Genomic DNA, 24,671 nt, shown 5'->3' with positions numbered 1-24,671 from the left:
AGAGGTGACCAAGGTCGTAGAGTGTATTAGCTGGGGTAGGTAATTGGGGCGGCAAGCGGTCTCGAGTTGTTTCTCGCTTGTGTCCCTGTCGTATGGGGTGTTTGGTGGGTGACCTTCCACTCTGATATCGGGACCCAGCCTCCTTCATCTAGCACGTCACCCTTTTCCAGAGGCCTCAGAGTCTTCCACCAGACCTTGTACAACCAGCCAGGAACTGGAGGAAGAGAGAGGGTGGAGGATCTCACAGGGACATGTGGGGACCCAGCCTGGAAGGGGCAAGAATTCAGTCTCCTGGTCTCACCTTCTCTCAGGGGGAGCCTGGGCAGGCCGATCTGTCCATATGCCCAGGAGAAAAAAGGAACACGCTGAGTGAACACATAGCATAGTTTCTGTTTCATGGGGCAAGGGTACCGGGAAACATAACTTGAGTTATAAATGTGGCTGATAAAATTTCTGGTGCAATTCCTAGAGTGTAGAAGGGAATATAGATTGTTTCTCTTGATATCTTGAAAGAAAGTGGGGAGCGTGGATCATTATCTTAAGAAGTTAGCGTTCTTGGGCTACCAAACTTTTCATTGCCTGGATTTTGGTTTATAAAATATAGAGCACACATCATTTTGTTTAACCCCCCAGTAGGCCTGTGAGGTCGGCAGGGCAGATGTTAGATCTTTCTCTTACAGGTGGGGATCAGCATGCTTAGAGAAATGGAATAATTACCTGTGGCCACAGAGACGGTGCCAGACCAACACCAGCTCTCCCCTGCCCAGGAGAACGGCTCTCCCCGCCACAGCTGCTTCCAACTTTCTTAGCTTACTCCAGAGCAATCTCTGGTCAGCATCTCTTCCAGATATGGTTTCTTTTCAGAAACCATATGGTATACCGAGGGAGAGGACTCCTCTTTTGACTTGTGGGTGCCTGGCTGCCACTTCACCTTTGGACAGAATTTTCTGGGTTGTAGATATAAATATAATGAGGAACCACTTGCACCCTGGTTGGGGCTTCATAGTCTAAGGCTTGAACATAACCATCTAGGGCAGGAACAGAATAGCTGCTTTCCGTTGCTGAATAATATGGTTTTTTTTTTGGTTTGTAGTTTAAAAATAGACAATTCTGAAAATTATAAAAAAAGAATACATGTCTGTTGTAAAATAAAATTTAAAAAATATGAAACAGTTTAAGTAGGCCTTTAAAAATCAACATCACCCAGAAATAGACTACCTAACATTTGGGTGTACTTCCTCCCAGGATTTTCTACACATGCAGTTTCTAAAATTGTGATTATGTTCAATTCTCTGATCTGCTTTTCACTTAATATACTAGGGGCATTTTCCCATGCCATTATCTACTTTTCTAAAACATGATCTTTAATGGTAGCCTAGTATTCCATTATCTAAATACTACCCATTATATGAGTATGCCCTAATTTATATAACCAAGCATCAATTATTAGAGTTTAGGTTTTTGCTACTGTAAATAAAATGCTCTGGTGCACATCCTTCTACCCAGGTCATATTTTCTACACATCCTGGGCTGTGCTAGCCGCATACTCATGTTACACAGACAACTCACATCTCACCTTCCGCCGCCCTAGAGCCCCTGTAACGTGTATCAGGTGCTAGTTAGAGGATTCAGCTGCTGCACAGCACCGATGAGTGAGGACAGAAGAGCGTGGAACTGGTGCTTTCATATAAAGTATTCAGAGTGTGAGGAAAGTTTCTGTAAGGGGGAGAGCTGAAGATGGAGCTTAAAAGGAAGATTAGGGAGTATTGGTACATTTAAAAAATGTGTGCAATAATTCTTTCTGCTCCTCCTTTTTTCCCCCTACCTCAGATGAAAAAGAATTTCCTGTACAATAACAAACGTTTATTAAGCTCTACCAAACGCCAGACACTATGCTATGTGTTGGTCGGGGCTGCTGCCATGGTCTGGAATCCCAGGCTCCTGTCCTGTGGCCCTTAGGGTAGGAAGCAGGGGAAGGGTGCGTTGTGGTTTTTTTTGTAAATTTATTTATTTAATTTTTGGCTGCGTTGGGTCTTGGTTGCTGCGCGAGGGCTTTCTCTAGTTGCGGTGAGCGGGGGCTACTCTTCGTTGAGGTGCGTGGGCTTCTCACCGCGGTGGCTTCTCTTGTTGCGGAGCACGGGTTCTAGGCACTCAGGCTTCGGTAGTTGTGGTGCACGGGCTCAGTAGTTGTGGCTCGCGGGCTCTAGAGCTCAGGCTCAGTAGTTGTGGCGCACGGGCTTGGTTGCTCTGCGGCAGGTGGGATCTTCCTGGGCCAGGGCTCAAACCCGTGTCCCCTGCATTGGCAGGCAGATTCTTAACCACTGCGCCACCGGCCAAAGCCGGATACAAAGGTGATTCCCGTAAGCCACCAACCTGAGATTGCCCTGGGTAAATTGGATTGCTTCTTTCCAACTCAGAACAGGCTAATTTCTGCATTTCCCCTGAGCAGTAGTTAAAGGGATCAGAGGAAATCTCTCTGGGATCAAGAGATTTGGTGCCTGGCTGTGAACCAGTGTCCCCGTGTCATGACTATGTCTTCCTGATGCCCTAGAGGGGGGGCTCTGGGTCTGGCTAGACTGAATGGCTCCTGTTACGGACATCTCCCGGCAGTAAATATTCTGCAGTTCACAGTCTGGCCAGCTCAGCAGAGATGGGTGACTGCTCTGAAAGCTGACCTCACTTTTCGTGCTCACCCTTACTCCCATATCCCTTCCCACAGAGAAGATGGCCCTCTGGCTTAGTGCCAGAGCTGTTCCTGGGCAGAGAAGCATCTAGACTTTGTTGCTGCCACTGATGCTGCTGTGCACCAACAGACCCGGAGCCTGTAGAAGCAAGGGAGAAGAGGACGCTGCCCTTCTGCCACTTAAGTGCAGGGAGGATGACAAAAATGAAGACAGGCTTTGCAATAGTGAGCAGGGTAAAACCTCTGTATGGGCTTCCCTGGTGGTGCAGTGGTTGAGAGTCCGCCTGCCGATGCAGGGGGCACGGGTTCGTGCCCTGGTCCAGGAAGATCCCACATGCCGCGGAGCCTGCACGTCCGGAGCCTGTGCTCCGCAACGGGAGAGGCCACAACAGTGAGAGGCCCGCGTACCACAAAAACAAACAAACAAACAAACAATAAAACCTCTGTATGGGTGATAGAAGGGTCCCTCATCAAATCCCTGAAGTCCCCTGTTTCCTACACCACTGTGTAGCAGTCTTCAAAGGCTGCAGTAGGAAGATTTCTTGATTCTCTTTTGCTGTATCCTTCACGTTTCTCAGAAACCTCCAGAAAGTGTGGGAACCCATAAGCATCGCAGATAAATATGAATCTATCCAGAGAGGTAAGAAAAATAGTAAGTTAGGAGACACTGAGATTATATCAAAAATGGCAAACAAACCACAAAGATAATTTTTCATTAAATATCATAGCAAGCTGATTTCACAGCAGTTGTTAAGATGGACTGTTTCAAAGAAAGACTTTCTTTTATTAACTTGCAGACATGTAACACCATCAATACATATATATGGAAAGCAGAGAATGCTCTAGAACTTTCATTTGATCACATGAGTTTTGACTTTGAAGAGACATGTCTGGATTATTTTCTTGTAGTTCACCACAGATTAATGAACTCTTTTGAATGACAATTGCTTTTGCCTGATTTACATTTATAATAGTAAGTACGTGCAGGAAAGACTTTACATAATGCTCCTAATCACAGAATGCTGGTGATTACTATAGGATGGTAATTGCCTTTTGCATCATGGTGGGAGATTTGGAGATGGTCCTGCCTAGTTCAAGTCCATGGCCCCACCATCTGTTGAACCTCATTTTAGTAGCTTAACATTTTAGTCTATTTCCTTATGAGTGAAATCCCTACCTTGCAAGATAACATAGAGAACAATTAAGAAAAAAGTATGAACGTATTTTGTAAACTGCAACACAGGGGAACGTCTATCAGCTCCCTCATTGCCAGAGGAGAAACCCAGGGTTGAGAGATTGGAGGTTTCTTTTGGGTAGAGCTTCCTGACTATGTTTGATGTCTTTTGCTCATTGAGAACATAGATTCGTTTTATTCTCCTGTTTCTGACAGCAGCTAACATATAAAAAACTGGCTGCTCGTTAGGGAAAGCTCCAATCTCAAGGAAACACTAAAGTTGCTTCTCCTGACTGGCCTTAGATTTAGGAAAAAATTCCAGGCTATAAGACCTATCCGGACCTCAAGGCTTTTGGTGGAAACCACCAGTTAATTGGCTCCAAGCTAATCTTTAACCTGAAGTATCTTAATGATAGTCAATAAATCCTTGGAGGCAATGTAAGTAGTCCAGGTGGCTTTTTGATGTCCCCCTCAGTACAGGGGCATTTGAAAGGGTAGAAGAACTTTATTTTATAGGACCTTGATAAATTGAACTTGTCAAGAAAATTCGAGAAGATGTTAGATGAATACGTAAGTAATAAATCCATAATGAAGCCTTAATGTGATGAAGTATTCAATGAGCATTTCTTGATTTGAGGGAAAATGAGTTTGATAAAAGTTATCCTGCTTTCTCAGACAACATCCACTGGAATCAGTGTTAGAGATTAATTCCAGGCTGAACTCTGGTTGAAGTCAGTGAGGGATTGTCTTAGTTATATCTTTAGGAATTAATTGGTACCATGCGGTACCTATAAGCCTTGCTCTTCAGAGGTCAGAAGCCATGGGAGGACTTGGTGCTGACCCTTTTATGGAGGACTTCCAGGTGCCCTTGGAAGAGGGAGGTGGACTCTGACACTCACTAGTGGTCCAGCACCCAGAGGCTTTGACTGTGATGGATCTGTGGAACCTGGAAGCGCACGGGTAGTACAGCTGATGCCTGCGGGGTGAGGTGCACGTGTGCTGCTTCCCCACTGAGCCGCTTTTCACAAAGGAGCAGGGCAGGTGTTTGCAGTGTGTCAGGAGTGGAGGATTCCCATTCACGTTCTTTGCAGCCCTCCAGAGCTCAGCTGCCTGTTCCTGAAATACGCAAAGTGCCCTTCTTGGGCCAGCCTGAGTGCCAATTTGCTGCCCATCTGCTGCTGCTCTGTCCAGCTAGGCCGATAGCACAAGATGTCACAATCTTTTAACATCATGGGTTTTTGTTCTTTTCCTGTTTATAGATGGCCAGATGAGTGTTATTTATCACCTTTATAAATTCTGACAAATGCTGAACACAAGAAAAGGAATCAGTTTGTATACTCAGTCATGGACAGAGCATTTCTCAGGAATATGGTGCTCAGGGTGAAATTCCAAAAAAGTCATAACCTCTTATAAATACGGGCAGGGCCATGGGCTGAAGGAAACACCCAAACTTCATCAGGAAATTACAGAAATGTTTTTTATCTGGTCATTTACTTGGGTGGTAGGCTGAATAAGGGCCTCTCAAAGATGTTCATGTCCTGAACCCTGGAACCTATGGATAGGCTACCTTACAAAGTAAAAGAGGTTTTGCAGATATGGTAAAGTGAAGGATCTTCAGATGAGGAGATCATCCTGGATTATCTGTGTGGGTCCAACGTAATCATAAGGGTCCTCATAAAAGGGAGACAGGAGGATCAGAGTCAGAAGGAGCAGATGTAAGGACAGAAGCAGAGGTCAGAAGAGAGAAGATGTAAGCTTGTTGCCTTTGAAGGGGGAGGAAGGGGCTGTAAGCCAAAGAGTGAAGGCGGCCTCTAAAAAACTGGAAAAATCAAGAATCAGATCCTCCCCTAGAGCCTCCAGAAAGAAGCAGCCCTGCAAGCGCATTTTAGATGTCTGACCTCCTGAACTTTACAGAATAGAGAATAGATGTGTGCTGTTTTTCTATGCAAAACTTTCAGTAATTTGCTTCAGGGATGGGCATAGGAGATTAATAAGCATTTGGTAGCTGAAAAGCTTGGTAGGAGAAGCTAATGAGGTATGCAGACCGTGGAGCTGCTGTGGAAGCCTGCAGGATGGCCGAGAACATGGGCTTTTCATCCCGTACAACAAGCTGCGTTACCCGGTGGATCAGACAGTATATTAGCAAGTCAGATTATTTCATTTGGGTGCCTCCACAGAATGAGAGGTTACTCATACTGCGCGGATGGTTTTCAATTGTCTCAGATTTCCCTATTGTTACAGCATCATAATAACAAGCACATCACAGCCACTCTCCATCGGGTAGCTAGTAATTACCGTTATGTAAGTATCTCATATGTTGAAACTGCAGAAAACATTCGAAGCCGGGGGTGGGAGTGTTGGGGAGAGACTCGGCTGGAATATCTGTAGAAGGAAGCTCATCTTCTCTGTAGGGTCTGTTGACCAGATTGTAGGGGTTTCATGGAACTGTTCTTATGTCGTCTGGCGTTTCGAGGGTTCACATGAACTTGAAAGCACCTTGAAAATTGCAGAGCAGAAGGTGTTAGTTGCTATCATTTTTTAATTTGGTAGGCAGAAGACAGCCACTGGAGATCTCAGAGCAGGAGAATGGAAAGATCTCCTTGCTTGACAACAGGAATTCTCAAAGTTGGCTGCACGCTAGAATTGCTTGGAAGCTTTAAAGAAGAATACCAGGGCTTCCCTGGTGGCGCAGTGGTTGAGAGTCCGCCTGCCAGTGCAGGGGACACAGGTTCGTGCCCCAGTCCGGGAGGATCCCACGTGCTGCGGAGCGGCTGGGCCCATGAGCCATGGCCACTGAGCCTGCGCGTCCGGAGCCTGTGCTCCGCAACGGGAGAGGCCACAACAGTGAGAGGCCCGCGTACCACAAAAAAAAAAAAAAAAAAGAAGAATACCAGCGTCTAAGCCACACTCCAGACCAATTAAATCAGAATATCTCGGGCGGGACCCAGGCTTTGTTTTAACTGCCAGGGCAAAGAACCACAGCTTTAAAGAACAATTTATCTGGCAGTGGTGAAATAAGTGCAGGGAAGGGAACAATGAAGATGGATGGATGGATAGATAGATAGATAGATAGATGGATGGTATATCAGTTTCCTAGGGCTGCCATAATAAAATTACCACAAACCAAGTGGCTTAAAATAACAAAAATTTATTGTTTCATAGTTCTGGAGGCTAGAAGTCCACAACTGACGTGTCGGGAGGGCCGTAGTCCTCTGAAGGCTCAATGGGAGAATTCTTCCTTGTCTTTTCCAGCGGGTGTTCTTTGGCTTGTGGCTGTGTCACTCCAGACTCTGCCTCTGTCTTCACAAGGCCTTCTCCTCTTCTCTTCCCTCTTATTAAAAGGACACTGGTCATTGAATTTAGGACCCACTCTAAGGCAGTATGATCTCATCCCAACCCTTCACTAATTACATCTGCAGAGACCCTAAGGTCACATGCTGAGGCTCTGAGTGGACATGAATTGCGGGGGGCGCTAGTTCCTCTCACGACATATAGATAGATGCCACGTAGATGCCAGACAGACGGACGGGTGAAAGGTGAAGGTAGCGTTGAGGAGGTGAGCACACCCATGCTCCTTCCTTGCTGATCCACTTCTGAAAAAGGAAGGAGGTGCAGATGTTCACAGACGGTCAGCAGTAGAGCACTCCTGTTCTGTTCTGTGGAGGGAGAAAAATTAAGGGAAGGGCAAAGCCAAGAAAGTGAGGGAAGAGTCGTATCCACACACACCCGTATCCAGGTGGAGACTACCTCAAGAGTCAGGTGAAATGAAAAAAAAAAATCCACACATGAGTTTTTTTTGTGGAGTAATAACCACCTCCTCTTCTGAACTTACATACTACCTTTAAAGTCAGCTGTGCTTTCACAGCCATAGGTATAAATGTAAATAGCACTTCCTGGAGCGCCCCCTGGGGTAGCTCAGCTCACGCTGAGCACCTAATGTGACTAGTGCTGGAAAGGTTCTGTTCCTTTTCTACCGACCAAGCTGACCGTTTGGGTTAAGTTGGTGGAATGGTCTGTGTTTTTGTTTTTCTCCTTCAGAGATATTTCTAAGCCCTAGAAAGAGGCTAGAAATACTGAGTAAGGTGCTATGCTGCTTAAAAGTGTTTCTTATTCTCCCCTCGGTCCTTTGTGTGTGTGGGAGCTGAGAGGTGTGGGAAAGTGGTTCTCTCTCTCAAGCAGAGGGGACCTGACTCACCCCTCTTCTTCAGCTCTCTGAGGCCAGGCTGGGGTGGGGGGCAGAGCTGAGGATTGCTGCGCGAGGGAAGTGACATCATGCCGGAGAGAAGATTCCCTGGATGTGACCCTTTTTCACAGTTGTCTTTGTTTTAGACAGCATCTCACCTCCTCTCCCATTTGGCCATCCTCCCCAGCCCTGGTTTCCTCAGGCAGAATACTTGCTTTCTCTGTAGAGTTGAGGAAAGGAACCAAGCTCACTGTCCATAGTGAGCTACCCAAGGGGGTAACAACGGCTACTGATTTTTTTTTTTTTTGCGGTACGTGGGCCTCTCACTGCTGTGGCCCCTCCCGTTGTGGAGCACAGGCTCCGGACGCGCAGGCTCAGTGGCCATGGCTTATGGGCCCAGCTGCTCCGCGGCATGTGGGATCTTCCCGGACCGGGGCATGAACCCGTGTCCCCTGCATCGGCAGGTGGACTCTCAACCACTGCGCCACCGGGGAAGCCCAGCTACTGCTTTTTTTAAATGACAAAGTAAACAGATTTCTTTTTTTTTTTAGGAACTCTGAGGCTGATACTTATCAATGAGTTTATCCAAGTCTCAAACAATGAGGGACTAGATGTTGGGTCACGCTAGATTTGCAGCTCATGCACCCGAAATAAAAGTGCAGCTTCCTTGCTTACTGTGTGACCTCGAGCAGGCGTCTTACTATGGTGTGTCTCTATCTTCTCCTCTGCAAGGTGGTCCGTTGCAGAGCTGTTATGGGGATTATATGAGATGATGTATGTAGAACACTTAGCATCGTGTCTGACACGTTGGTGACCCCTCCGTGAAGGGACTTGATACTTGAGGGCATCTCCTCTTGGTCAATGCAGATTCCCCAGACTCAAGACTGAATGGAATCAGGGCCCTCTTTTCCAATATACGAACCAGTCGTGGATGAAAAAACAAGACCCAAACCATACAATGATATTAAGCTTATGAAATAAATGTTACCCCATAACGTCAGCCACCTCCACATATTGCCAGAAACCAGCCTTCCGTATGTGCACCACATCTTACACGAGAAGGTCATATTCTAAACAGGATGATCTCATCCCACCGTTAGTGAGTAAATTGATAAAATATTGAAAGGCCCATGGACCCATTTTTCTCCATTTTTGAAGACATTTTGAAAGGAGGAGGGGCGGCAGTATATAAACATGAATCACTTAAAATTCTACAGAGTAGTAGAGGGTAGCATTTAAAATAATTCAAAAGAGTAGTATCTCATTATTTTGGAGTTAACGCCCATTGAAAGAACACTTTGAAATAGTCCTCGGGTCTCTCATTCTTGCTTTCCTTAGTTTACACCTTTGGTAAATGTAATTGTAATACACTTGCATTCTTATTATTCACTTACATCTTTATTTATAAAATACGTTTTTCTTTTTCTTTTTTTTTTTTTTCCGGTACACGGCCCTCTCACTGTTGTGGCCTCTCCCATTGCGGAGCACAGGCTCCGGACGCGCAGGCTCAGTGGCCATGGCTCACGGGCCCAGCCGCTCTGCAGCATGTGGGATCTTCCCGGACCGGGGCACGAACCCGCGTCCCCTTCATCAGCAGGCGGACTCTCAACCACTGTGCCACCAGGGAAGCCCTAAAATACGTTTTTCTTTTAAAAGTATTTTAAACTTATTACATAATTTGGAATCGTCAATAAATTGGAAACTTCAAGTCTGCTCTTTGCCTACCCCACCGCAGGCACACACCTAATTAATTTTAAATTGAGATTTTACTGTGCTAACAGTCTTCAGCGTGACAAATTAGCATGCTTCTGTCTTGTGGAGTATTTGTGAAGATTAGTTAATGAGTCATATATTTCTTATGCCTAAATCATTCCCAGGGAGTAATTTAGGTGTTTAGGAAGCATGTTAGTTACCATTTTTAGGACCCTGGAGACCATTTAGTGCATTGCTGCTGCACCAGTGGCCTCAAGGTGTTAACATACCCCTTCAGAAGCTTATCCGTGACACTTTCCCCTTTTGTTAAAGCAAACAGACCCCAGAGACCCTAGTGGAAGCAAGATGAGAAGGCTGCCCTTGTGAATTACAGATGACAAACTGAGGCCCAGAAATGTCAAGTGACCCGCCCAAGGTCACGCGAGCACACCTGAGCTGGGATTCAAAGTTTCCTTTGCACTGGCCCCTCCCCCCAGGGGAAGGGGCCAGCTCCCCAAATTGGTTCAACATTCCACATCCTGGGGAGAGCCACTCACAGCACACTCTGCGAACGTTTCTTTGGGGCAATTCTGAGTCACTAGGACTTGCAAGTCCACGTTCATGTTGTATTGCTCTGCACAGTCACGTAGAAATAAATGCCCTGTGTTACATATTCTCGCTGGGAGGCGGAGAGGCCGGTGGGGACAAAGCTTGAGACAAAGATGGGCCAAAAACAAACAAAAAAGGCTGTGGAAGCAATGCTGCCATCTAGTGAGACATGTTTTAGCTCATCTGAGAGACAGACTGAACACGCCTAATACTGGGAATCTCACCATGAATTATACTAATTTCCTAAGATGAATAAGAGGCAACAGGGCCCTTTCCTTGTCAACAGTGTGATCTTAATTGAACGGAATAGTATATGTTTAAACTCAGTGTCCTAACACACATTCTTTAGAAAGGACCCCGTTGGCCAAGATCTCCAGTGAAGATGGAACTCGGTTTGGGGTAGTGGACAGGGTGCCCAGGTCTGCATGGAGGTCTGGCTCGCCTGCTTATTAGCTGAGTGACATTTTGCCACATAAAAATATCAGTACCTCCTTTTATAGTATCTCTCTCCTAAGATTGTTTTAAGGATTAGGTTCATTCATTCTAAATTTTTTTTTTTTACTTCTAAGCACTGGATTTTAATGAAATTTTAGGCACACACACACACAAAATGAGATCCCATACTGAGAAATTCTACAAAATCGGCCTCATCGACTATTCATACAGCATGACTCTCTGCCTACCTGCAGCCTAACAAGACATTTGAAGGTGAGGTAGACACACCTGGAACAATGCACATAAGCCTGGAAAAAAATGGTGGAACTGGTGATCTGAAGACTGAGGCATCCCTGTATCTGAGCTCAGTTTCCAGCAGTCACGATATGATGACCATCTCGAACACGGCTGTTTCGCAGGGCTCACTCTGTAGCTTCAAGACTCGTTCAGAACCCATTTCAGCTAAGATTGTGTATCAGAGTTTTTGTTGAAGACAACAGTTTTCTTGTTTTCCTCTAAGGACAGATTGCACTTTTTCAACTAAATAGCCTTTTTGGTGGAATGCTTCAGTGGCGTAGGTGCTTTGAGGGTTTAATTGCTGCTGTCAGGTTAGGTGGACCACTCCCTCCAGACACGCTGTTCAAAATTCAGGGCTGAGTCCACCGTTTATGAAACTGGCCATTTAGAAGCAGCAGCCATGTTGTTGAGTCCCTTCGGAGGTAAGAGAGGGACAGAACAGGGAAATGAAAATTCTTGTCCACAAGTAATGAGTAGAAAAGATCGATGGGGGTAGCTGGTGCTTTGTGGAACAAATGAGGGGCAGGGGACGCTGGCCTCTAACAAGGGTAGTTTCGAAGCTTTACTCTTCTAGAAAAAGGGCAGCAAATCCACTTGCTACCGAGGAGGGGACACTGATTGGTTGCTGAGAGTGTGGCTGGCTGGCTAAAAAGGGCAGGAAGTGTTTCAGCCATCGAAATGACCTTTGCTTTGGGGACCGTGGAGACGGTAGAGTGCAATGAACCACAAATCTTAATTCCATCTCCACTTCTGCCACTTAACTTCATGACCCTGGGCACTTTCTCCATTTACAAAGAGGAAAACTGGAGCCCCATTCTACCCTCAGCTGTGTCAGCCTGTGAACAGACAGCTGAGCTTTTAACATTTCACACTCCCCTAGCGGGGTGCTCATCCTTTTTCTGGGTTGGTTTCTCTCCAAAGTTATCAAGTTCACTGTCTCTCAACTTGCAATTCAGTATGCACATATTGAGCCGTATGTGCATGTTATTGATTTAGTTTCATAGTAATAAGAATAATAATTACAGCTAACACTTACTGAGTGCACACCATATTCCAGGCACGGTGCTTGCTGCAGAGGAATCCCACACTTCTGAACTCCGAAAAATTTAGTCAACAAATGTGTTATTCAGCATGTACTTAGTCATTCGTTGGAATTAAGAAGTTTGGTAGATAGCATTTCTACAAGTTAATAATAATATAAGTTTTATATTAATAGTAAACTCGATGAGGGAGTTCTGGTCTTATCTGATTTCAATATTAAGCAAGTCCTATCCTGACGATTGCCCTTATTTAGTGACTAGTCTTCGGTCTTCATTCTCCTCACCTCGCCCAGTGTCCCATCTCTCTTTTTCTTTCTTCCTTCTTTATTTTAAATTACACAATCACCTCTCGAGACTTCTAAGACTTAATTACTTAGGTTGAAAATTATTCATACGTTTCCCCTCATTCTACCCTTATATTTTCATTTTAACACGGTTTATTTGCGTCTCTGAGAAAGGGTGGGCAAAGGAAATAAAAGGACTTGCAGTGAAAATCAGTCAATTCTATCACTTGTTAGCAATTTATAGAAAATATTTGGCAGAAAAGGCAATGGAAACTAAGATGGACTAATTAGAAAGGAAGTCACATATTTAGACATCACAAACCTTTCGACCTCTTCAAACTGGCTGCTAACTTCTAATTATGCAATAGGCTCAGTGGAAAATGAACCAACACAGCATTCGGGGTTAATTGGTGTAAATGTATTAATTACAGTAACTACTCATTAAATGTTTTATAAGCTATATATGTTCCTAGCATAATATCTGTTGAATACACATACACTGAATATGTATATATTGTAAACACGTAACGCCTGTTAGAACCAAGTATTTAAACTCTCTCGCATACTGTTACTTCATAGCACCCTGAATCTACACCCCTGCTTGTTATCATTAGGAAGGCACATCTGGGGACAGGATTACAAGAAGGTGGAAAGGACAGCAGATATGTGAAGCCACAGTGATATCGTGAGAACGGTGTGTTGCAGGCTGGTGAAGAGGCAGAGGACCGAGGTGGCATTGACAATGGGCCACGTGTGGGCTCCATTCCTACACGCTACGTACAGGGCCCTGGTAGTTAGGCAATGAGAAGCCACATGTAGATACAACTCTTTGGGTGGTAGGGTAGCGATGCTACTGCTAACAGGGAGAGAGAGGGAAGTGGGCAGACCACTGCTTTGGGAGGTGGTGAGGCCTGGAGAAAGACAGCAGCAGAGGGCTTGGGTGAGGGATGACTGATTCCACGGATGTTCAGGATAAAGCCCCAAGACCTTGAGGACGGTGGGACAAAGAAGAGGATAGTTGAGGAGGACACCTGGGTTTCTGCGTCGGGTGCCACATGGTGGTGAGCTGTTTACTAGTTCAAGGAAGGCTGAAGGGGTGAGGCCGAGGGAAGACACAAGAAAAGAGTTCGGGTTTGAACACCTGGGCTCCAGGATATCTGTGGGACCCTGGTCCAGAGGCAGATGTGAATGAGAGTCGGCAGGGTTAGAGGCAAGGCTGCATTGTGTCTAGGAGGTAGGTACAGTTGAGGCTAGGCCGTAAGAGAAGCGGGAGAAGCTATTCCAGAGCCCAGGTCTTCCAGCTTTGGTCAGTGTCTTCTCCACGGTACTATTCTGTCGTGTCAGTACCTAGACATGAAAAGCAGGGTCATTATGTTATAACCACACTGTGTTAAGTCATACATTTATTCATCCATTCAGCAAACATTTTTTGAGCCAGACACCATACTAGTTCCTGGGGATACAAAGCACAGTGCTTTAGACAGCTGAGGTAGGGCTTATGCCTGTTATCAGTATGTCTTGGTGTAGGAGGTCAGTGAGGGATGATGGGCTGTTCTAATTGGCTGTCCTTTACTTGCACGTGTGTGTGTAGGGGGGGCAGCCAGTAGTGTTCTTTTTTTTTTTTTTACATCTTTATTGGAGCATAATTGCTTTACAATGGTGTGTTAGTTTCTGCTTTATAACAAAGTGAATCAGTTATACATATACATATGTTCCCATATCTCTTCCCTCTTGCGTCTCCCTCCCTCCAGTAGTGTTCTTAAAGTGGCACTGAGTGACTCCTGTGGCCTCGATGGTGGGCAGGCTCTATGACCCTAACTACTGGGCGGTGGGCTCAGAGGGCTCCTGACGCCCAGCTGGGTTGGCAGCTATGGAGGAAAACTAGACCCTGACCACCCACAATGCAGAAGAATCTCACCCTCACCCTCCTCCACCCTGATCTTGGTGTCCATAAACACTGCAAGGGTCACAGGGATCCCACTAACTGGCTTCACTACCTGTATTAGCACTGTTTCCTACTTTAAACAACCTCCTTTTTAATGCTGTCCGTTGATAAGATAAGTGATGAGTAACTTCATCAGCTTAACCTATGACAAAAGTCACGAATCATTTTGTCACTCTCTGATCCTGGGAGGAGAAAAACAGTTCAATTGAACAATAGATTCAAGTCAGTATTTCCTTTCATTCAGTGTTCTGAGACACTCACAGTATGCCAGGTATCAGGGACTGGGATGTAAAGATGAGTGAGGCTTAGAGCACAGCTCTCTGACGAAGGTCAGACTGGGGTCAGTGCCAGGGCAGAAGCACAGGCGCCATGCTGTGGGAAAACAGGGTGGGACCCAGATAGGAATTCCATCCGGGTATCTGGAAAAATGCATCTCAACATTGGTTATTTATATAGCTATGGATTAGGTGAACTGTTTATCTAACTGAGCAGTAATCCAGAAATAAATAGTAGATGTTGTATTATTAGAGGAAGTAGAGGTATAATTACCCTGTCTAGCTCTTGATTCCACCTTTAGAAATATCTCTCTGCTGCCCTTGTCTGCGTGTATTATCAGCAGGCAGAGCTGTCCTGACACCTCCCCCCGAGTGTGACTGGGTGCTGCTGTGACCCTGTGCAGGCAGGGCAGAATGCGAAGGCACCAGAGATCTAGTCCAAGTCTCACTTTTCTCCCTCATCCGCTTCACCCAACCTCTGGTTATTCACCCAGGAAATGTTAAGAGTCCTGGGCTGCAGTTACCAACTTTGGTCTAATATGTGCTTATATTTTGGGGGCTCGAATAGGCCATTTTGAACCCTTGAGTTAAAAGGTCCTCTGGTTCCATGCCGCCCCCTTCAGACACTGAGAAGCAGATCAGTTACCGCTCTCCCTGGTGAGTCTTTCATGCTCATCTGTATGAGACCAAAGGTGTGACATGGAAACTATGGTGATTGAGATGTTCTGGCACATGAAGTTCACGTTTAGTATTTGGGGAGAATTAATCTTACAGGACAAAGGCCCATGATCTGAACATTTTAGTATTTTTATTGAAGGATTAAAAAAAAAACCCACCTTTTGAGAAGATTTACATTATAATGTTCTGGATCAATACTTTTTGAAGAAGTAGAAAAGTAGATAAAGTAGCTCACACTGAAAATAGTTTTCCTCGAAAAATAAGACTAAAGTGATTATTCGAATAACGTACTTTTAATTACTGAAGAAAAAACAGCTACTTTAAATGCCTAGTCACATAAATGTCATAGTCCTGATTTGCCCAGATTTGCTCTTTTTTCTCTTACCTTTCACATGTGCTGCTGTTAGCGTTTATCGCTGTGTTTGGAAACTGCCAGGGTAAAGACTGTGTTAATTTACCTGGTCCAGTGTATTTTCACCAGAAACAGGAGCGTGACTGAGTCGTTCCTTCCACATCTCTCTCCCGCCTCCCCTGGAGAGGAGTGAGTTAAGTCATCATGGAAAGATGGCGCTTGGGCTGTTCTTTCTGGGGACAGGCTTACCAGCCCTCCTCTCATATCCCTTTCTTCACCGTTACAAATCTAACCTTTCAATTCCATTCGTCCAAAATTGTATTTCTGTCAGGAATGCTGCTCTAAGTCTGTGTTTATTCTAGGAGGGAAGATAGCCAATCAACGGGTTGGTTCTGAACCTTGGATCTGACCACAGAAAAGCTACCGTGGGGTGTGAAGTGTGCCCCCGTCCCTATAAGTCTGTCTCTGTAAGTTGACCCTGGAACAGTGAGCATTGGGGAAGAGAGGCAATGACCCTCTTTGAGTGAGGCTTACAGGCAGCAAGAAAGCTTAATCCAAGGGATGTCATTTCCTCTCAGATGGGGGAGGATTTCTATTACATCTAGTGTTTAATGATTCAAGAGTTCACACTGTCCACTCTCAAAAAAGCTCATCTTTGTGTATGCACATTCACACGTGCACACAAGCACACAACTCTCCTGGCAGAACTGGAATAAGCTATAATTTATCTACCTTTACTACTAGAATTGGCTGACAAAAGAGCTATAGCTTATATTATATCAACATTAAAAAAGAAACGTTTCAAGCTCATTTTACATAACCATGATTATCCATTGAAGGGGTATTCTAATCCTTTGAGTATCTGAAGCAGTAAATTATGTTTTGGAAGAATGCTTAAATTACTTACGATGTTTAAATTTTTTAAAAAATTGCCTTTTTATCCGTTTTTAAAATCTAAGTTATACATGCACATAAGTTAAAGGGTTAAATCATTTGACAAGACTTGATATGAAGGACACCAGTCCACGACTGGGAATGCAGTGGACATTTCCTGCTTCCATTAATATCTATTTCCATATCATATCATTCCTATGTTCCTACTAACTTGATATAGTTAGTTTTAGACTACCTATTACAGCAGCTCTCAACGTGTACTCTGTGGACCGTTTGAGTCCCAAGATCCTTTCACTGGGTCCATGAGTTCAAAACTATTTTTATGTAACATTCAGACATCCTTTGGCTTTTTTTTTTTACTGTGTGGACATTTGCTCTGATGGTGTAAGACAACGATGGGTAAAACTGCCGGTGTCTGCATGAATCAAGGCAGGGGCACCAAACTGTACTAGTCACTGTATTCTTCATCTTTTAATTACTGAAGAATTACAATTACACATTTGGAGGTTTTTTTTAAAGTACATTTCCACTTAAGAATGTCCTTGATGAAGCAATAAAAATGATTAATTTTATTAAACCTAGAAATGTGTGTTGAAATGTGAGGTGCTTCAGTGATGTACAGTGGTTGTCTCGGGGGGAAAAACACTTATGCAGTTGTCTGAGTTGCAAGCTCCTGGCCTTTTTCCCCCTGTGGAACACATTTTTACTTGAAAGAATAACTGACAGGCAAATCATAGTTATTCAGACTTAAGTATTTTGCAGACATTTTCTCAAAAATGAATGCAAGGGCTTGCTATTTAGAGGAAAACAACTGATGGGCTAGGTTTACCAGTGAAAAACTTTGAGCTGTCAGTTGAAGTCTCAATTTTGGAAAACTTGATTTTTCCACCATGAGCCTTGAAAGCTTCCCAATACTTAAAGACTTCTCTGATAAGATTAGTGGTGATAATAACAAATGTGATTTTTTTATATTGCATAATAGAATGTATCAACATCTGGAAGATATGTATAACCCAGTAAATCAGTATTTTCCAAATGACCATTGCATTATGTTACAAAATCTTGTAACATAATGTCCATTCAAAGTGCAAGGTAGCCTAATGGATTTTAGTACGACAGAGTACTAAACATTTATCAATGTAATTTCAGATTGCTCATTTCAGTGAACCTTTAGGAAACCACCATTTGTCAATTTTTAGTATAGTATCAGAGGAGAATATCCACAATTATCTGAAAAGGCTATTAAAATAGTCCTCCACTTGCCAACTTTATATCCGTATGAGGTTGGACTTTCTGCATATGTTCAACTGAAACAACGTACCCAGACATAATCCACAAACCATAAACCAAACACTAAGATTTGTGAGCTAGTGGGAAGCAGCCACATAGCACAGGGAGATCAGCTCGGTGCTTTGTGACCACCTAGAAGGATAGGATAGGGAGGGTGGGAGGGAGACCCAAAAGGGAGGGGATATGGGGATATAAGTATATGTATAGCTGATTCACTTTGTTATACAGCAGAAACTAACACAACAATGTAAAGCAGTTATACTCCAATAAAGATGTTAAAAAAAAAAAGGTTTGTGAAAATGTAAATCAACCTTCTCATTAAATTTTTTAACAAGGGAAAATAAATATATTTCATAAAATATGTTACTTATGCCAACATATAATGAGCTTATTGTTATTTTAAAATAAATAAATGCATATATATTTTAAGTTTTAGTTTAATTTCTAAAATGGTGACTAGTGATAGTTTTAAGAGAGAGCAACCTGTCTAGACTGTGCAGGTCATAAATCTGGGAAAGAAATCTTGAGCAAGATGTCATGATCATCTTAGCTGATATGTTTGAACATTTTAAGGACAGAGTTATAGAACACAGAGGAGAGTTTGGGGTTGAATTAGTGATAAATACACGGAAAACTAAGCAAATTGAAAAACAGAAATATTATGCAATAAAAGAAAAAGCTCTTTGGGATCCTCAATAATTTTGAGATTGTAAAGGGTTCCTGAAACTGACCAGTTTGAGAATCACCGACCTATTGCTTAACCGCTGAGGAACATGAGGGTTTAATCCTCTTTCACCACCACCCACCCCACTCCTACACCACAGATATGCTCACTTCTTGTCTTCCCATTGCTCCAACAATTTTGGTTCAATTATTATGACTATATAAAGGTATTGCTATGACATATAAAGGCTGTCTGCAGCTGACCCATATAACTGTGGTTACTTTTCCTTTAAGTATGCAAGCGGGGCAGATTTTTTGATCCTGTGGATCTGAAACATCTCTGTTCTTTCTTGACACTTGATTAATAATTTTTGGCTGGGTAATAGGGTTCTAGGTTGGAAGTCATTTTCCCTCAGAATTTTAAAGGCACTTCTCTAATGGCCTTTTGGCTTCCTGTGTTAACATTGAAATCTGTATCTTGATCATTTACATAGAGCATTTCTCATCTCTCTCTGTCTTTCTCTTAAGAAGCCCTTTATCCCTAGTGCTGTGAAGTTTCACAGAGATGCATTTGGGTATGGATCTATCGCTATCCGTTGTCCTGGCACCCCGTGGGCCTTTCCGTCTACAATCTCATGTTGGCCTCTTCTAGGATATTTTCTTTAAATATTTCTTTGATAGTTTTCTTCCCCTCTATTTTCCTTGTTTATTTTTTCTGGAGCTCCTATTATTAGGTCTTATGGTCTGGTTTAAAAAAAAATTATGTTTGCTTTCCTATCTGCCAAACTCTTCTTCATTTTCCTGTATTTTCTGGAGGATTTCTTCAATTTTATCTTTTAACTATTTTAGTAACGTCCTCATTTCTGCTATCATTGTTAATTTCCAAGAGCTTCTTTTTGTCGTTGTTACTGTTCTTCTCCAAATCTTCCTTTCTTAAATGGCATTCCATTCTTACTTTACGGATATAATATTTTTATTCATCTCTCTGAGAATATTATTGAGTGGGTTTTGTTTTCTTCTGTTTTAGTTTTATTTTTCTCTATAGTCTCTCTTTCCTCAAGATGGCTTTGTTTCCTTTTCTTTTTTGTATTAGATGCTTTCCTCAAATATTTGGTGATCGTTGGCTGACTGATCATATTTATAAAGGAGGCATAAAATAGCTGAATGGAGGAGCACGGGAGGGGATTGAGTGTGGTCTTACCTGTACAGTAACAGGTCTTACCTGTTACCTGAAGGAGACATTTTAAAATTTTTCTTCACTTCTTTTCTTTGGAGAGTCAGAAAAGAATCTTCTTCTAGCCTGGTGGGTGCCTGTTTTCTGGGACCTGAGAGGAAGAAGACAAGGGAGATCTCAAATTCAATATGTAAACTTTGACTTCATTGCTCTTTTCTTAGTTCCTTGCACTTAACTGTGCCTAGTGGGTTTTAGTCTAGAGACCCTGGGATTTATCATCTCAGAGAATAGGGGTGGGAAGGTGCAACCACCCAGAGCAGAAGAAGGGATCTGGAGCTCTAACTACTTCTTTTTTTTTTTTTTTTTTTAAACATCTTTATTGGAGTATAATTGCTTTACAATGGTGTGTTAGTTTCTGCTTTATAACAAAGTGAATCAGTTATACATATACATATGTTCCCATATCTCTTCCCTCTTGTGTCTTAAGGAGACTTTAAAAACCAATCCCTTTGCCTTAGCTTCCTCACGCCTACTTCCAGCGGTGCCATCAATTCTTGAGCCTTTTAAGGGTTTTGAGGTGTAAACTGGGCTGTTTGCAGCTAGCTTGGCCATCACTGGCTTGGGACTCACCTTTCTTGGGTCTGCTGACTTAGTTACTACTCACCGATCCGGGTTCCAGCTTCCAAAATTATACTGCAGTTGCTTCCTTTCCCATTTTCTTTGGCCTTGTAAGTTTATGTCCTTTTCAGAATTCTTTATTGTCATTTTATTAGGGTTTCAGGAAAGAGCAGTCCTAAGTGCATGTATTGAACCCACCATTCTTAACCAGAATTTTTTTTTAATATTTAAAAAGCATAAAAAGCATCTTTAATATTTAGTATTAAAATAAAAATATCTTTAGCATGGTATTAGTAGGTGAAATTGCTAGTAGTAAGAAGCATTTATTCAGACCCTACTACTTCTTGCACAAAGTTATTTATTTATTTTAAAAAATTTATCCATATCTGCAATATTATAGACCTAACAAAAGTAAGCAGTTCGATTTTGGTTCCTACATTGAACAATCGTAATGTTCAAACGCAAGTAGATCTGGGCACATGTATGTGTTGAAGATAAAGCAACTACTGGGGTGTTTTAAGGATGCTCTGGTTTTTCAGGATGGAATTTTCTATGATCTTGATTTACTTGACTTGGCCAATTCTTTTCCTTTCCTTTCCCAGAAACAGGTCACATTATGACATAAAAGTAAAAGTTCGGTAGTATAGCGGGGACACAATGTCAGGAAAATATGGAACTTCCTTGTTCAATGGGAAGTGAACCAGGTGCAAGTAGACTTCCTTGGACACTGCTACCTGGGAACAAGCTCTGAAGACCCAGTAGTGTGCTGGAACCCATGCCTGGGCCATGGTGGGAGAATTTACACCTTAGAAATGGGCAGTGCTGCAAATCAAGATATTTTTTCCTGGTTTTAAAATCCACACCAGCACATCATGCCTAGACCTGACGTTACTCTCAGGGCAGTCTGGTGTACTCCCAAAGCTTCATAATTATGTCATTAAGTCAACATCACAGACATTGTATTTACTTATCATACTGTGGCCCAGGGAAGCCAGGTGATAAAGTGGGAAAAATACAAAATTTGGAGCCAGAAAGCTTGACATTTAGATCCTTCCACGGCTACTTCTAGCTCTGTGACCTTTGGCAAACTTCTCTCGGCCTCATCTTCACTTTCTGAATCTGTAAAACAGGGAAAACCAATTTCTACCTAGCAGGATTGTTGTAGAAATTAACAGTGACAGGTATTGTTACATCTACATCCTCCCCAGCTACATCCTGCAGAAAGCCCTGGCTCTGTGGGCAGGTACATCTGTGGCCTATTTCTGTTTCCCAGCAGGGCTGTGACATCATTAGTTAGTATCCTGATTTTCATAACAAAATACAAACTTTACATTTTGTTTATCTGGTCTCTAAATTTTATGAAGCTGCTTGTTCAAGAATATAGGATCAGTGTACTTCAGACTCTCACGAGAGTATAACCTGAAGCTTTCTTCTCTCCAGGGCTCAGAATCCCGGAGGAGGAGGTTTGGTTAAGGGTCAATAATTTAAAACACTACTTACAAATTATCCAGCTCTTCTAAGTTACATCTTGGAGTAAATTAAAATACTGAAGAAGATATTTACATATTTGGACCAAATCAATTTAACCCTTTTTGTAATCACCCACTCTGAGTTGTGTCTTGATCTTCTACCTTCAAGCTTGCATCAGAAATTACTACAAAAAAAAAAAACTATTTTAATTTTACTCAGCATTTGCTGTGAATTTTGAGTAGGAACACTGATTATCCATTGCATGACTCAATGTCCCTGGTTTACAATGCCCTACACAAGACCTCTGTCCTTGATACAGGCAATCACCTTTTCTCTCCCAAGGAACTGGTCTGTTTCATCCTCATAATCCGGAGTTTTGAGACTCGCAATGTTTCCCTATTCACCTTTGCAACAGGAACATTAGGATCAAGTTTTGAAATTAATCATGAAAACAATGTAAACATTTCGTTTGGCATGGTAGATCTCTCCAGACCCTATTTTCTGCATGATCCTTTCTATTTTAGTAATTTTGTTGCTTTTGTCTTTTTTTTTTTTAACGACATGACAAATTCTTTTTGGAAATAGATGAATAAATAAATGAATGAGTTGTGAATGAGTGAAGGAAGGTTAGTGACAGTTTCATAAACTGTAGTGTGAGGCACAGTTGGAGGATCTTAGGCTGGACAGAAGACAGAGGCGGACATGAAAATGTCTTCAAGTGCTTGAGATGCTGTATCTTGGAAGAGACAGTGGATGCTTTTTATTGCTCCGTAGGATAGAAAAAGAGACAGTGCATAGACTATCCATTAATTGACTCATTCATTCCCAAGTTATTTCTTGTGTGCCTGCTTGTCCAGGCACTGATGAAGGAAAGTTCCCTTTCCTTTTCCTGCTTTCAAATTTCTTCCCTTTTAGGGAAGCAGTTTTTATCTGATGGCAAAGGAGAACTTTCTAAAAATCAGAGTTATTGAATCGTGGATATGTATGTATGTATCGAATACATCTATTGCCTTGCAAAAAGTAGGGAGCTTCCCGTCTCATCTCTGGAGGATCCTGAAAAGGGGCTGAATGACCCAGTAGCCTGAAAGGTACCCCTGCATCAGGGGAGAGGGTGGATTTGTTGACCTTTAAGGTTTGGCCCTGCTCTGCTTCCATGATTCTCTTTGACTTGGAGGTTTTGGCGCTAAGATTGAAGGATCAGTTTGTTTCAAAATAAGTAGGTTTTCAGGGGGTGGGGAGAGGGAAGGCAGTAAAAATGCCTCGGCAAGCCACTTCCTTTACTAGGTGGTCCCGGGGATTCCCACAGGTACCTTAACCCTTGATAATCCGGGCTTCTGGTGGCGGCAGTGTTGGCGGCCAGGGTTCCAAGGAGCGTGTGTTTATCTCCTTCCGGAGAGTCTTAATCAGCTTTCAGAGCCACTGTGAGCATTGCTTTAACCATTGACAGACTTATCCTGCATCTCCCCTCACCCAACCCCGGAAATGAGAGTATGAGAAGGACACCTAGGCCGATAGGAGAGCCAATGCCCAAAGCCCACATTCTTTCTATGTAGAAGACAGGAGGAGGGCCTCAGGCACATAGCTGGAGCCAGGGGTGGGTTGTGGAGAGGCGAGCCCTTTGCCAGGTGGGAGTCGGTCATCGCTTTGTGTCTTCTACAGTCAAATCCAGAGGCTTGCTGTGGGAATTAGGTAGCCAGGACGAGGAACTGTGCAATGTAAACTCCTAAAGGAAATTTGATTCAGAAGAATTTTTTCCCCACCATGTATATTCACTCTTAAAAGAATTAGAACATTTTTGGAAATAATTTTTAACTTACAGAAGTTTGCAAAAGTAAGTACGAAGGATATACCCATATTCCCTGTACTTAGGTAACCATTGTTCACTTTTTTCTGAACCATTTCAGAGTAAGATGCATACACCATGGGCCTTTATGCCTAAATACTTCATTGTGTATTTCCCAGGAAATAGGATATTCTTTTTGTTTGTTTGTTTGTTTTTTGCGGTACGCGGGCCTCTCACTGTTGTGGCCTCTCCCGTTGCGGAGCACAGGCTCCGGACGCGCAGGCTCAGCGGCCATGGCTCACGGGCCCAGCCACTCCGCGGCATGTGGGATCTTCCCGGACCGGGGCACGAACCCGCGTCCCCCGCATCGGCAGGCGGGCCCTCAACCACTGCGCCACCAGGGAAGCCCTAGGATATTCTTTTGTGTAGCCAGAGTGCAGTTATCAACTTCGGTAAAATTAACTTTGATGAATAACTTTAATCTACCATCCATATTCCAGTATTTTCTAGTTGACCCAATAATATCCTTTATAGCACTGTCTTCCCTCCAGTACAGGGTTTAGTGTAGATTAGTTTGCATCTAATCGTTATGTCTCTTTTTGAAGGTCTTTTAACAGTGCCATTATTACAGTTAATTTATTGTCTTAGTGCCTTATTCTAAATCTTTAGATAAAACCACTTCTAATCTTAGGGTATATTTCACTTACCACCATCCTTCCGTTCACTTGAAAACCAAGGCAGGATTCTCTGGAATCAAAACCCACGCGCATTCTAGAGAAAACGTGAGGTCGAAGAGAGACGGGGTAAGGAAATTTGAGTGTGCATTTTATATGTGGTTGACGTTTCCTTATTTGATTTAAAACACACAAAAACAGATCAGAGACCTTGAGAGCATCCTCGAATTCCCCTGTTGTCAATCTGACTTATTGCCAAGAAGGACTTTCCTTCATCTTGGAGGAGAAAATAAAAACATCATTTCAAGATTGTTTGTTTTATCTTGAGACAACACACTCTATGAATCTAGAAACAAAAATAAAACACCTTTACATTTACTCAGAGCCCTTATTTCAGCACGTGCACGCATTTTATGAGTCAATAGCAGCAACACCTGGGATAATTAAGCATTTCTATG

The 24,671-nt window shown here is 43.1% G+C and overlaps 1 protein-coding gene across 1 annotated transcript in view; it reads left to right on the top strand.

Annotated features, from left to right (window-relative positions):
* KIF26B (kinesin family member 26B) overlaps positions 1 to 24,671 on the top strand; it is a 490,504-nt gene that overhangs the window by 183,168 nt on the left and 282,665 nt on the right. The window lies entirely within an intron of this gene.

The sequence above is a fragment of the Monodon monoceros genome, unplaced genomic scaffold (assembly GCF_005190385.1).
Source record: "Monodon monoceros isolate NGI ecotype Baffin Bay Population unplaced genomic scaffold, NGI_Narwhal_1 Super_Scaffold_18, whole genome shotgun sequence".
NCBI lineage: Eukaryota > Metazoa > Chordata > Mammalia > Artiodactyla > Monodontidae > Monodon > Monodon monoceros.
This window is presented reverse-complemented; position numbering and strand designations above follow the sequence as displayed.